Here is a 14,677-nt window from a genome sequence, read left to right on the forward strand (position 1 = left end):
AGATTCTTTACCACTGAGCCACCTGGGAAGCTCCATATATACATAGATGGAGGTATTCAAGAGTAGACGATTCAACAGCTCAGCAACATCATTAAGTACTGACTTACTTCCATCCTGTTCCACGATCCTCAGCCTATGGTCCTTCACCTTATGATCCTGAGATGGCCACAACTACTCAGTCATCATATAGTCTTATACCAACGTCAAGAGGCTAACTGCCATGTATCCCTTATTATGACTAAGAGAAACTTTCCCCATGAGCCCCCTGCCTTAGCACAATGGCCAAAAATCATGTCTCATGCCCATGCTGAAGCCAACAATTTGGCAAGGTAAATAGAATTACCAAGATTAGTTGCCTTAGACGAGTGCCACTTGCATTATGGCCCCTGGACTGGTACTAGTCTGCAAACTGTTAGTTACCAACTAGGTTTAGAAATTGAGATTATACATTCAGGAACTTTAAAAAAATTGAAGTATAGTTGATTAACAATGTTGTGTTAGTTTCAGGTGTAGAGCAAAGTGATTCAGTTATATATACAGTTATGCATATTTTTATTCTTTTCCATTATAGGTAATTTTAAGATATTGAATATACTTCCCTGTGTTATACAGTAGGTCCTTTCTGGTTATTTATTTTATATAGAGCAGTGTGTATTTATTAATCACAGACTATTGATTTATCCCTCCCACTTTCCCCCTTTGTTTTCTATGTCTGTTGTTTAAAAACTTTAATAACAAGTTGACTAAGTAGTTGTTATGTCTTTTGAATATAATAAAAATTGGGGGCTGGCATTTTGTAGGTAGGTCTTCACTTGAGAATCCCAGCTCCCAAGATGCACAGGATTACTCTAAATATTCACAAAAGTGGGGACTGTATTAGGAAGGAAAAAAGTGAAGGATGTCCTTTGGGTAGGGTACCAACAATGTGGGCCATGCAAAAAAATTTATGGGAATGATGTTACTCCTAGAAACCCTGGAAAATCCCAGACAAGAACAGATTTGGGGTCCAGTGCTGCAGAGCAGTCTCTTCTTTTGGCTTCACTTTTATGTTTACCTGTGGTGCTACCAGTCTTAGGCGAGAGAGTCTTGAGCAGCCAGGTGGAGTTGTGCCTCTCCTAGGAAGCCACACCCCAAAACCTGTTTCCCAGCTGGCAACATTACCTGTGTTTTTTGTAATACCAGAAAGTCCTCCTTAGAAGGCTATAATTGGCCTACATCTGCCATTCTTACTCACAACAGCAAAAACAAAAGCAAAAGAGAAAAAAATCCACTAGACGTGCCAAATTAGGCACATACAGTCAGCTGGCCATGGTGACTCACTCTGTAGCCTGTGACAGGGGCTCTCAAACTTTTCTGAGCTCAATTTACAGAGTAAGATATATATTTGACATCAAAACTCAGTACACATGTACCTGTACACATATGCACAAACACATACCTGAAATCAGCGTTTCACAAAACAGTATTTACCATGTGTAATACACTTTTTAAAAAATTGTACTTTTTTTTGTTAAAAAATTATGATCTCCATTCCACTAAATCAATGTCACTACCCACCAATGTGTTACAACCTATAGTTTAGGGAAAAAAAATGCCCTTAAGTGGGGAGATGTAATGGTTTTCAATTACAGAGGCCTTTAGAGTGGCTACCAGTGGCTCTGTGTGCAATGTTGTAGCTCCATCTGCATCTGTACCAACACTTGAGCCCTTAACACCAAGACAGTGTTTCTACAACCTCATCTTTCTACTCATAAGCTTCGCTGACCTCAGAGCTCTGGCTTCCTAAATCACCTGCCTTAGCAGTAAGAAGGCCAGAGGCTCTCCAGGCTGTTCATGGAGCCTGAGTTGCCCTAGCAACACTTGACTGTAATTGACTCCCGCTGTTACCTGCCTAGCCTGCTTCTCCACACTGCAGGCTATGGCCCCCTTTTCTTCTGCCTTTCATAACAATCCTTCCACCCTTGTTAAATAGACAGATGTCTGCTTATTCTTCCCCCTCCTGATACATGGTCAGATTCTTGGCACATACCTCCTTGGTACCCTCCACATTGCCAAATACTTGCTCTGACATGATTAAACACTTTTGGATAAAAATGATTTGCATGTCTTTCAAATCACAAACAATATCTTAATGCTGGGCAGTTTAAATCAGAGATCACAAGCTCAAATGTAGGCAAGGGCTAGGTAGGTCACATAAAAGTCTACATGGACACTGTGCCTCTTCCTAAGAGGAGCAATACCTTTTCTGTCCAGCTGATTTTTCCATACAGAAATGCACATCCATATGGCCAGAATCTCCTGACTTTTCCAGAGAAGCCATAAAATCTGAGTTTTTACATGATTTCTACCAATTTTTATATACTGACAAGTAATTTTAAAATATTTTTAAAAATTCTTATGGGCCAAATCAAACACATCTGTAGACTGGATCTGTTCAGCAGGCTACCAGTTTACAAGCTCTGTTCTAAGCTCTCCTCTATCCTCTATCTTGCATTTGGACTTGAAGTCTTCTGCCATCTAGGGCAAAAGAAGAAAAACCACCACCAATAACTGGGCTTAAATTGACTTTAAACCTCTTTCTCCCAGATGGCCACAGTAATCAGGCAAGACTCTTAAGAGGTGTTCATGGAGTGAAAGCAGTAGGTTCCACTGTTTTTACTGGGCACTAGAGCACCTATTTCTACATATCACTGTGTTCTTATTTGTTCTAGTCATGTAGTGAGGATGTAAGGCTGGCCACTGGAGAAAGCTTGATCTCTTGGGGAGGGAGCCCTTCTCTTGGTGCTTTTGCTTTGACCATACTTATTAATTACATAGTATTTCCCTTCCAAGTATTCCCATCTGTACCTGAAGTAGAAGCTTTTGTCCTTTCAGAAGTATTGGGAAGAGAACTTAGCACCCACTGTCCTACTCCTGCCTTTACCCACCTCTTTCCCACAGTGACTGATGGATGAGATTCCAAAATGTCTTTGCAGGCTTATTGCCCAGCCCCTGTAGAGCATTCTGCTCTCTATTTTTCAGAGATGCCTTGTTCATATCACGCTTGTGTCCTCCTCTCTCCCCCTCCGTATGGTCAGCCCCACTTGGGTGAGCTCAGCAGGGTGAAGGTCTGCTATACAAACCCACCTATTCCCTTGGTAAGTTGTAGTCTAGGCTTGGGATGAAAAAGTTGAAAACCTGATTCAGACTGCAGGCCACAGACCCTTTCTCCAAGCCAGTCTTGTCAACAGTAACTTTCATATATATATATATATATATATATATATATATATATATATATATATATCTCCATTAGTTTGAAATTCAAAGGGAGATAATGATGTGATTATAGGACCTTTAGAGAGATCCCATGGGTCAAAAAACTTTGGAAATGGTTACAAGGACTGGCATTTGAGATCTAGAGTAACATTTGAGGGAGGCAGTTCTCTTTGTGGGAGTATGGTGGCTGGCATGCATAGGTGTTGCAACTGCTTTTTTTCCCATAAGAGTAGGCACCTTAGAAAGCACTGGCCATGCATATCATTGACTATGGGAATTTGCAGAAGTTTATATTATGATTGGCATCTGCAGGCGTACAACTGCTTCTAATAGATGGCAACTTTAGAAAGCATAGGCCTCATAGGTTTTTGACTTTACGACTGTGGCTGGTGTCTAAAAGCAGGTGGGCCCAAGTGGGTCTTAGTAAGAACAGACTGTGCATGCTTTTGTGGTGGAAACAAGGACTAGGGTATCAGGAAAAGAATATTTTGGTACTTGTTAAGGTTTACCTCAAAACAGCTTCAAAGCAGCATCAGAGGACTGAAAAATTTTTACTCCCTTTTTCTTAATTCTTAGCCAGGACCATAGGCTGGGGTTTTTAACTACAAAAGTAACTTAAGTTCCAGGTGAGTACTAAGAAGTCAGATTATATCTGTACATTCAGTAGGAGGAATTCGATCAGCACTCTTATCTTGATTTGAATTACATCCTACCCCAGAGGCAAGGGAAAACTCTGGAGGAGCTGTCTTTTTTAATTTTTGTGGCACATCCACAGACTCCTAGACCACCACACATACACCATCTCCACATGATCTCAGGCTGGCTCTGGATTAACTAATAACATAAACCACGACCATGACTTTGGATTTCAAAGACCCAGACTATGGGCTTAACCTAGGAAAGCAGATGATTTTTATCAAGGTGCAGCTAGAGAAATGAGAGTCCTTACCATATATAGGCTACAGCCTCTTCTTGTATTGAGGTGGAGAAACATGTCTTAAAATTATTAAAATTCCAAACACTAAGCAAAAATACTTTAAAGACCGCCTTCTCAAAGAATATGGTTTGCTCACAAAATCAAGGTACTGGGTTTCCTTCAGAATAATGTTTCACACTAATATATTTGTGAGTGATATGACATGATGTTTGAGATTAGTTTAATATTCCAGGCCACATTCTATAGTGGCTCAGACAGCAAAGAATCCGCTTGCAATGCAGGAAACCTGGGTTTGATCCCTGGGTCAGGAAGATCCCCTGGAGAAGGGAATGGCTACCCACTCCAGTATTCTTGCCTGGAGAATCCCATGGACAGAGGAGTCTGGCAGGCTACAGTCCATGGGGTCACAAAGAATCAGACATGACTGAACAACTAACACTTTCACACGTTTTACACATGTATGAACCCCATTGTAACCACAAATCAAAGACCTATTAATACAATAGATACACAAAAATAAAAAAGAAAGAAGCAAAAACATACTACTAAATAAAGTCATCAAACCATATGTAGAAACAAAATGAAGAAGAAATGAACAGAGAATAATTGCCTGAACCTCTGTGAAACAGAACAAAAATGAAAATAAGTACATAATTATCAGTAATTATTTTAAATGTCAACAGAATAAATGCTCTGATCAAAAGACTTAGGGTGGTTGATTGGATAAAAACAACACCCTTCAATATCCTGCCCACAAGAGATTCACTTCAGGGCTATTAGACACAGACTGAAAGAGGCAAGGATATGTCATTTGTTGGATCATAGAGAAAGCAAGGGAATACCAGAAAAGCATCCACTTCATTGACTGTGCTAAACCTCTGACTATGTGGATCACAACAAATTGTGGAAAATTTTTAAAGAGATGGGAATACCAGACCATCTTACCTGTATTCTCCTGAGAAACCTGTATGCAGGTCAAGAAGCAACAGTTAGAACCAGACATGGAACAACAGACTGGTTCAAAATTGGGAAAGGAGTACGACAAGGCTATATATTGTCACCTTGCTTATTTAACTTATATGCAGAGTACATCATGTGAAATGCCAGGCTGGATGAATCACAAGCTGGAATCAAGATTGCCAGAAGAAATATCAACAACCTCAGATATGCAGATGATACCACTCTAATGGCAGAAAGTGAAGAGGAACTAAAGAGCCTCTTGATGAGGGTGAAAGAGGAGAGTGAAAAAGCTGACTTGAAACTCAACATTTAAAAAAACTAAGATCATGGCATCTGGTCCCATCACTTCATGGCAAATAGAAGGGGAAAAAGTGGAAGTAGTGACAGATTTTATTTTCTTGGGCTCCAAAATCACTGCAGACAGTGACTGCAGCCATGAAATTAAAAGATGCTTGCTCCTTGGCGGCAACTCTTGTGGATGCAGCTAGCACGAGGCTGTGGAGTGCTGAGCCATGCGTCATGCCCTGGGCTGCCCAGACTAGTGAATAATACAGTCAAGATGGCTAAAGGTGATCCTGAGAAACCAAAGGGCAAAATGTCTGCTTTTGCCTTCTTTGTGCCAATGTGCAGAGAGGAACATAATAAAAACCCCAAGGTCCCTGTCAATTTTGCTGAATTTTCCAAGAAATGCTCTGAGAGTTGGAAGACCATGTCTGGGAAAGAGAAGTCTACATTTGATGAAATGGCAAAGGTGGATAAAGTGCACTATAATCAGGAAATGAAGGATTATGGATCAGCTAAGGGAGGCAAGACAGGAAGGACCCTAATGCCTCCAAGAGACCACCATCTGGATTTTTCCTATTCTGCTCTGAATTCTGCCCCAAGATCAAGTCTATAAACCCTGGCATCTCTACTGGAGATGTGGCAAAGAAGCTGGGCGAGATGTGGAATAACTTAAGTGACAGTGAGAAGCAGCTATACATCAACAAGGCCGCAAAGCTAAAGGATAAGTACGAGAAGGATGTTGCAGACTATAAAGGGGAGTTTGATGGCACCAAGGGTCCTGCTAAAGTTGCATGGAAAAAGGTGGAAGAGGAAGAGGATGAGGAGGAAGAGGAGGAGGAGGATGAATTTAAAAAAAACTGTTGATCTGTCTCCTTGTGAAAACCTTAGAATAGCGAGCACCATGATTGACACACCTCTCACCCAAGACATGTCTGTTGCCCTCATTAGGTTTAATTACCCAACTGGATCATGATCATATTGTAGTCTCTCAAAGAGCTCTAGCAATTAGCAGTGGTTTATATGAAGTGGCCATGGGTGTCTGGAGCACCTGGAAACTGTCAAAGTTATACATATTTCCAAACATTTCTAAAATGAAAAGGCTCTCATTTTCTCCTTACTCTGTGCACCTTGCTGTTGGTGTGACAAGGCATTTAGGATGCATGAGACAAGTGCTCGGGGCTGGTGCACTGGGATGACCCAGAGGGATGGGATGGGGAGGGAGGTGGGAAGGGGGTTCAGGATGGGGAACACATGTAAATCCACGGCTGATTCATGTCAATGTATGGCAAAACCCACTACAATATTGTAAAGTAATTAGCCTCCAACTAATAAAAATATTTATGGCTTTTTTTTTTTATTTGTAAGGTGGTGTGTTAACTCTATGGTCATTGGCTAGAATTCCCAGGTTCTCAAGTGATTACATATCTATAGTTTGTAAAAAAAAAAAAAAAAAAAGGCAAAGCAACTGAGATACACTCTTGATGCTCCTTGCTTGGTGTGAAGGCTGTGGGGGTGATGCCTTCTGGAGGGGCCATAGCTCAGGGCACGCACTATGAGGCTGGACCTGTGAACAGTGGAGTGGGCATCTAAGAAGATATACTATCTAAGGTGGAAAAAGAAGGATTTTCTTAGAAAAGTGTGATCTTGAGAACAAACTACACAGAGATGAAAGGGAAATAGAAGATACACTTAAGAATCTAAAACTTCTTAAAGATGTAACTATAAAAACAAGGATATTCTAATTGTCACTAAGTCAGAGAGGTTGTTTGGGTCCCAAAGAAACCAAGAAGAGATAGGGAGAGAAGAAAAAAAAAAATGCATTGGAATTACTCTAACCACAAGAGTCCATATCTAGAATGCTATGAGCAGTTATTCCCATAGAAAACTGTTCTCCAAAAGCTGACCTTAGACAGTCTATATTTAGAGCAACTGGGGGAAAACCCACATAATATAGGCAAAATGTGCCCTCCCCAAATATGTTCACACTCTAATTCCTAGAACCTGTGAATATATTACACGGCAAAAGGGACTTTGCAGATGTAAATAAGGGTACAGATCTTAAGATGGGAAGATTATTCAGGTTTTTCTGGGTGGTCCAATTTAATAACAGGAGCCCTTTAAAAGCAGCAAACCTATCCTGGCTGTCAGGAAGAGAGATACAGCAGAAATCAGAGGGATTCCAAGGGTAGGATGTAGGGGTCCATGTGCAAGAACTGGAAAGAGCCCTTTAGGAGCTAAGGGCTACCTTAGCCTGTCAGATGAGAGCTGACAAGGAATCACAGTCCTCAAGTCTACCAGAGTACAGAACTAGATTTTAACAACAACCTGAATGAGCTTGGAAACAGATTCCAGAGCCTCTGATAAGAGCCCAGCTGGTCAATACCTTGATTACAGCCTTGTGAAACTCAGAGCAGAGAAACCAGTTGAGCCAATCCAGACTGCTGACCTACAGAACAGTGAGATAACAAATTTGTATCACTAAATCTTGAAATCTGTGATAATTTGTTACAACAGCAATAGAAAAATATTATATGCCATAATATTAAGTGGATATAAAACAGTTAAACAGATTTATGAAAGGGAGACAAAAATATCATAAAGTACTTCAAGCATTTTATTTATTTTCTTGGAAGCAATATAAAATATTTATTCAAATTTTATACATTTATAGAGATCTTTACTTCAAGCATTTTAGATGCATTTTAAGGCAACAAAGTTATGTGTGAACATGTTCTCCTGGGCAGAAGTTCAGAACATGCATGGACTTAGGACACCAAGAGAAAGAAGCAGGGAAGATGAGACACATAACAAGAGAATGGGGCCAGACAGTAATAGATTGAGTTAAGCCTAGAGTAGACATTGATTTTAGTGGTGGAATTATCCAATTCTGGGAGGTGAAAGTAGATAAGAATCATTGAACTGTGGATTATTGATCTGCTTTTTCAGATCCAGAATTTATTTTTTCCCCTTGCCTAGTTTTATTGAGGCATAATTGACATAACATTTTTATCACACCTTAGGAAATGGACAATAATATTCTTACAATAAAATTTTAATATCTTCTAATAATATCATCCAAGCCATATTAAGATTTTCCTAGTTGTCCCCCAAATGTATTTTTTTCATTTTTAAAACCAGGAGCCAGTCAATTTCCTGTAATGTATTTTGTGGTCTCTTTAGTTTGTTTGAATTTGAAACATTTTGTTCCACATTTTTATAAAATAGTTTTGAAGTTAAAGAAAATGGACAGCTGAGCTTGAAAACTGACAACAAAACAAGGAGGTCCCCAGGGATCAGCAACAGAGGGAGCCCAGTCTAATCACAATCGCATGAGTCTTTAAGCAAATGAAAATGAAAACACAGCAACCCCAAAACTATGGGATTCAGGAAAAGCAGTGTTAAGAGGAAGGTTCATAGTAATACAAGCTTACCTCAAGAAACAAAAGAAACATCAGATAAATAACCTAACTTTATAGCTAAAGCAACTATAAACAGAAGAAACGAAGAATCCCAAAATCAAGAGAAAGAAAACAAACATAAAAATCAGAGGAGAAAAACTGAAAAAGAAAAAAAGAAGACTATAGCAAAAACCAACAAAAGTAAGAGCTGGTTTTTTGAGAAGATAAATAAAATAGACAAACCATTAGCCAGACTCATCAAGAAAAAAGAGAGAAGAATCAAATCAGCAAAATTAGAAGTGAAAATGGAGAAATCAAAACAGACAACACAGAAATACAAAGGATCATAAGAGACTACTATGAGCAACTATATGCCAATAAAATGGACAACTTGGAAGAAATGGACAAATTCTTAGAAAAGTATAACCTTCCAAAACTGAACCAGGAAGAAATAGAAAATCTTAACAGACCCATCACAAGCACAGAAATTGAAACTGTAATAAAAAATCTTCCAACAAACAAAAGCCCAGGACCAGATGGCTTCACAGGTGAATTCTACCAAAAATTTAGAGAAGAGCTAACACCTATCCTACTCAAACTCTTCCAGAAAATTGCAGAGGAAGGTAAACTGCCAAACTCATTCTATGAGGCCACCATCACCCTAATACCAAAACCAGATAAAGATGCCACAAAAAAGAAAACTACAGGCCAATATCACTGAAGAACATAGATGCAAAAATGCTCAATAAAATTCTAGCAAACAGAGTCCAACAACATATTAAAAAGATCATACAACATGACCAAGTGGGCTTTATCCCAGGGGCACCAGGATTCTTCAGTATTTGTAAATCAATCAATGTGATACCTCACAATAACAAATTTAAAGATAAAAACCGTATGATTATCTCAATAGATGCAGAGAAAGCCTTTGACAAAATTCAACACCCATTTATGATAAAAAAAAAAAAAAAACTCTCCAGAAAGCAGGCATAGAAGGAACATACCTCAACATAATAAAAGCCATATATGATAAACCCACAGCAAACATTATCTTCAATGGCGAAAAATTGAAAGCATTTCCTCTAAAGTCAGGAACAAGACAAAGGTGCCCACTCTTACCACTACTATTCAACATAGTTTTGGAAGTTTTAGCCACAGCAATCAGAGAAGAAAAAGAAATAAAAGGAATCCAGATTGGAAAAGAAGAAGCAAAACTCTCACTGTTTGCAGATGACATGATCCTCTACATAGAAAACCCTAAAGATACCACCAGAAAATTACTAGAGCTAATCAATGAATATAGTAAAGTTGCAGGATATAAAATTAATACACAGAAATCCCTTGCATTCCTATACACTAACAATGAGAAAACAGAAAGAGAAATTAAGGAAACAATCCCATTCACCATTGCAATGAAAAGAATAAAATACTTAGGAATAAATTTACCTAAAGAAACAAAAGACCTATATATAGAAAACTATAAAACACTGATGAAAGAAATCAAAGATGACACAAATAGATGGAGAAATAAATATACCATGTTCATGGATTGGAAGAAATAATATAGTGAAAATGAGTATACTACCCAAAGCAATCTATAGATTCAATGTGATTCGTATCAAGCTTCCAATGGTATTTTTCACAGAACTAGAACAAATAATTTCACAATTTATATGGAAACACAAAGACCTAGAATAGCCAAAGCAATCTTGAGAAAGAAGAATGGAACTGGAGGAATCAATCTGCCTGACTAAAGGCTATACTACAAAGCTACAGTCATCAAGACAGTATGGTACTGGCACAAAGACAGAAATATAGATCAATGGAACAAAATAGAAAGCCCAGAGATAAATCCACACACCTATGGACACCTTATCTTTGACAAAGGAGGCAAAAATATACAATGGAGAAAAGACAATTTCTTTAACAAGTGATGTTGGGAAAACTGGTCAACCACCTGTAAAAGAATGAAACTAGAACACTTTCTAACACCATACACAAAAGTAAACTCAAAATGGATTAAAGATCTAAATGTAAGACCAGAAACTATAAAACTCCTAGAGGAAAACATAGGCAAAACACTCTCTGACATAAATCACAGCAGGATCCTCTATGACCTACCTCCCAGAGTAATGGAAATAGAAGCAAAAATAAACAAATGGGACCTACTTAATTAAACTTAAAAGCTTTTGCACAACGAAGGAAACTATAAGCAAGGTGAAAAGACAGCCTTCAGAATGGGAGAAAATAATAGCAAATGAAGCAACTGACAAAGAATTAATCTCAAAAAAATGCAAGCAGCTCGTGCAGCTCCATACCACAAAAATAAAACACCCAATCAAAAGTTGGGCCAAAGAACTGAGCAGATATTTCTCCAAAGAGACATACAGTTGGCTAACAAACACATGGAAAGATTCTCAACATTACTGATTATCAGAGAAATGCAAATAAAAAACACAATGAGGTACCATCTCACGCTGGTCAGAATAGCTGCTATCAAAAAGTCTACAAACAATAAATGCTGGAGAGGGTGTGGAGAAAAGGGAACCCTCTTACACTGTTGGTGAGAATGCAAACTAGTACAGCCACTATGGAGAACAGTGTGGAGATTCCTTAAAAAAACTGGAGATAGAACTGCCATCTGACCTAGCAATCCCACTTCTGGGCATACACACCAAGGAAACCAGAATTGAAAAGAGACACATGTACCCCAATATTCATTGCAGCACTGTTTACAATAGCTAGGACATGGAAGCAACCTAGATGTCCATCGGCAGATGAATGGATAAGAAAGCTGTGGTACATATACACAATGGAATATTACTCAGCTATTAAAAAGAACACATTTGAGTCAGTTCTAATGAGGTGGATGAAACTGGAGCCTATTATACAGAGTGAAGTAAGTCAGAAAGAAAAACACCAATACAGTATATTAATGCCTATATATGGAATTAGAAAGATGGCAATGATGACCCTATATGCCAAATAGCAAAAGAGACACAGATGTAAAGAACAGACTTTTGGACTCTATGGGAGAAGGCGAGGGCAGAATGATTTGAGAGAAGAGCAGTGAAACATGTATATCACCATATGTGAAATAGATGACCAGTCCAAGTTTGATGCATGAAACAGGGCACTCAAAGCCAGTGCACTGAGACAACCCAGAGGGATGGGATGGGGAGGGATGTGGGAGGGGGTTCAGGATGGGGGGACACATGTACACCCATGGCTGATTCATGTCAATGTATGGCAAAAACCACTACAATATTGTAAAGCAATTAGCCTCCAATTAAAATTAATTAATTAATTAAATTAATTTTTTAAGTGAATAAGAGTAGGTCAGAGAAATATGTTGTGAGAAGGACCTGATCCATGTTGCTGACTTTGAAGGCAGAGGAGGGGCCATAAACCAAGGAATGTAGTTAGCTTCAGTTTATAGCCAGCAAGAAACTGGGGACCTCAGTGCAACAATGGCAAGGAATTGAATTCTGCCAACAGCTCATATGAGTACCAAACAGATTCTGCCCTGGAGCCAATAGACAGGAACAAGCCTGGTAACGCTTGATTTTTATCTGCTAGTAAGTCCTAAGTCACAACAAACTGTGGAAAATTCTTAAAGAGGTAGGAATACCAGACCACCTTACCTGCCTCCTGAGAAACCTATATGCTGGTCAAGAAGCAACAGTAAGGACCAGACTTGGAACAACGAACTTCTTCAAAATTGGGAAATGAATACATCAAGGCTGTATATTGTCACCCTGCTTATTTAACTTATATGCAGAGTACATCATATGAAATGCCAGGCTGGATGAATTCACAAGCTGGAATCAAGATTGCTGGGAGAAATATCAACAACCTCAGATATGCAGATGATACCACCCTAATGGCAGAAAGCAAAGAGGAACTAAAGAGCTTCTTGATGAGGGTGAAAGAGGAGAGTGAAAAAACTGGCTTGAAACAAACTCAACATTAAAAAAACGAAGATCATGGCATCTGGTCCCATCACTTCATGGCAAATAGATGAGGAAAAAGTGGAAACAGTGACAGATTTTATTTTCTTGGTCTCCAAAATCACTACAGATGGTAACTGCAGCCATGAAATTAAAAGACACTTGCTTCTTGGAAGGAAAGCTATGACAAACCTAGACAGCATATTAAAAAGCAGAGACACTACTTTGCCAACAAAGGTTCATAGTCAAAGCTATGGTTTTTCCAGTAGTCATGTATGGATGTGAGAGTTGGACCATAAAGAAAGCTGAGCGCCAAAGAATTGATGTTTTCAAACTGTGGTGCTAGAGAAGACTCTTGAGAGTCCCTTGGACAGAAAGGAGATCAAACCCATCAACCCTAAAGCAAATCATCCCTGAATATTCATTGGAAGGGCTGGTGCTGAAGCTCCAATATTTTGGCTACCTGGTGCAAAGAGCCGACTCATTGGAAAAGACCCTCATGCTGGGAAAGACTGAAGGCAAAAGGAGAAGGAGGTGTCAGAGGATGAGATGGTTGAATGGTATCAGTGACCCAATGGACATGAATTGAGCAAACTTAGGGAGATAGCGAAGGACAGGTAAGCCTGGTGTGTTGCAGTCCATGGAGTATTAAAGAGTCAGACACTAATGAGCAACCAAACAACAGCAAGACCTGTGTGGGACATCTCACCTCCAGAACTGTGAAAGAGCACATGTGTATTTTAATCTGCTAAATTCGTGGTAGTTTTGGCAGCAATAGGAAACTCCTTCAGCAAGATTTTTAACCAAGCTCAGAGCCATGCTTATTTTAGGAGGAGGTGGCTGCTCACAAGAGTGTGAAGGCTGGGTCATCACACCAAGCTCATCCTCATGGCAATGTTGGGATGCCAGAAGCATGGGCTTCAAAACATGGATATAAGTGGTTTCAAATAGAAATAAGGATGACCTGAGAACTAGGGGTGTCACCCCAGAAAAATCTCTTTACTTTTCAAGATGACAGGTTTGTGCCAAATGCCACTCTCCAAGAGAGAAAACAGTAACCATGCATGGAATTCCACTCTCCCCTATGTGGCAAACAGCAGCATTGTTAATCTCTTGATAAATCCCAGGATGTTTAAATTGAGGGGTTTTGGACTCTAGCTTAGACAACTAACAGACTCTAAGTTGCCTCCTGTTGAGGCTGAAAGCAATATGATTACCTCTTACTCTCACATTTTCTATGGTTACCCTTCTTTCCTCCAGATATTACTGTCTTGGATATATGCTTTGCTTTCTGACAATAGTGTGGGTATGGACACTGTTATGTACTAGGTTCTAGCCACATAATTTTGCTTGGGATAGCTACTTCAAGAACTGATTTTGTTTGTAGCTAAGAATTTTTCTTTTAAATAACTATTAATACAGATGAAGTGCAGATGGAGTTTAGAAAATTAGACAATATAGACAAACAAAAATATAATAAATAATTAAATAAGCAAAATTTCCACTACCCAGAAATCACCACCTAGGTAAGTAAGACCCTAGGCATAACCTGCAGGATCCATCCCCCACCCCACTCTGTGTCTGTGTGTGTGTGTGCATGTGTCTAGACATGCTCTTATTTTATTACCAAACTAAGATCTTACTACACATATTGTTCTATAGCCCACTGTTTTTCAGTCGTCAACCTTTGTTTTGCTATTTTAGTAAATTTTAAACTTATCTAACATTTGGATCATATTTGTATTTCTCCAAATGTCCTAAAAATATACCTTATAGCTACTGCATCCAAAGCAGTACCGAATCCAGACGATGCTCTGCATCTGGTCCTTATGTCCCTTAATCTCTCTTAATCTAGCACAGACACCATTTTTAAAAATTCATTCATTTAT

General features: G+C 39.0%; 1 pseudogene; it reads left to right on the forward strand.

Moving 5' to 3' along the window:
* Positions 1-5,611: 5,611 nt before the first annotated feature.
* Positions 5,612-6,631, forward strand: LOC110127443 (high mobility group protein B3 pseudogene; annotated as a pseudogene).
* Positions 6,632-14,677: the final 8,046 nt, after the last annotated feature.

Source organism: Odocoileus virginianus, unplaced genomic scaffold (genome assembly GCF_023699985.2).
Source record: "Odocoileus virginianus isolate 20LAN1187 ecotype Illinois unplaced genomic scaffold, Ovbor_1.2 Unplaced_Scaffold_14, whole genome shotgun sequence".
Classification (NCBI taxonomy): Eukaryota; Metazoa; Chordata; class Mammalia; order Artiodactyla; family Cervidae; genus Odocoileus; species Odocoileus virginianus.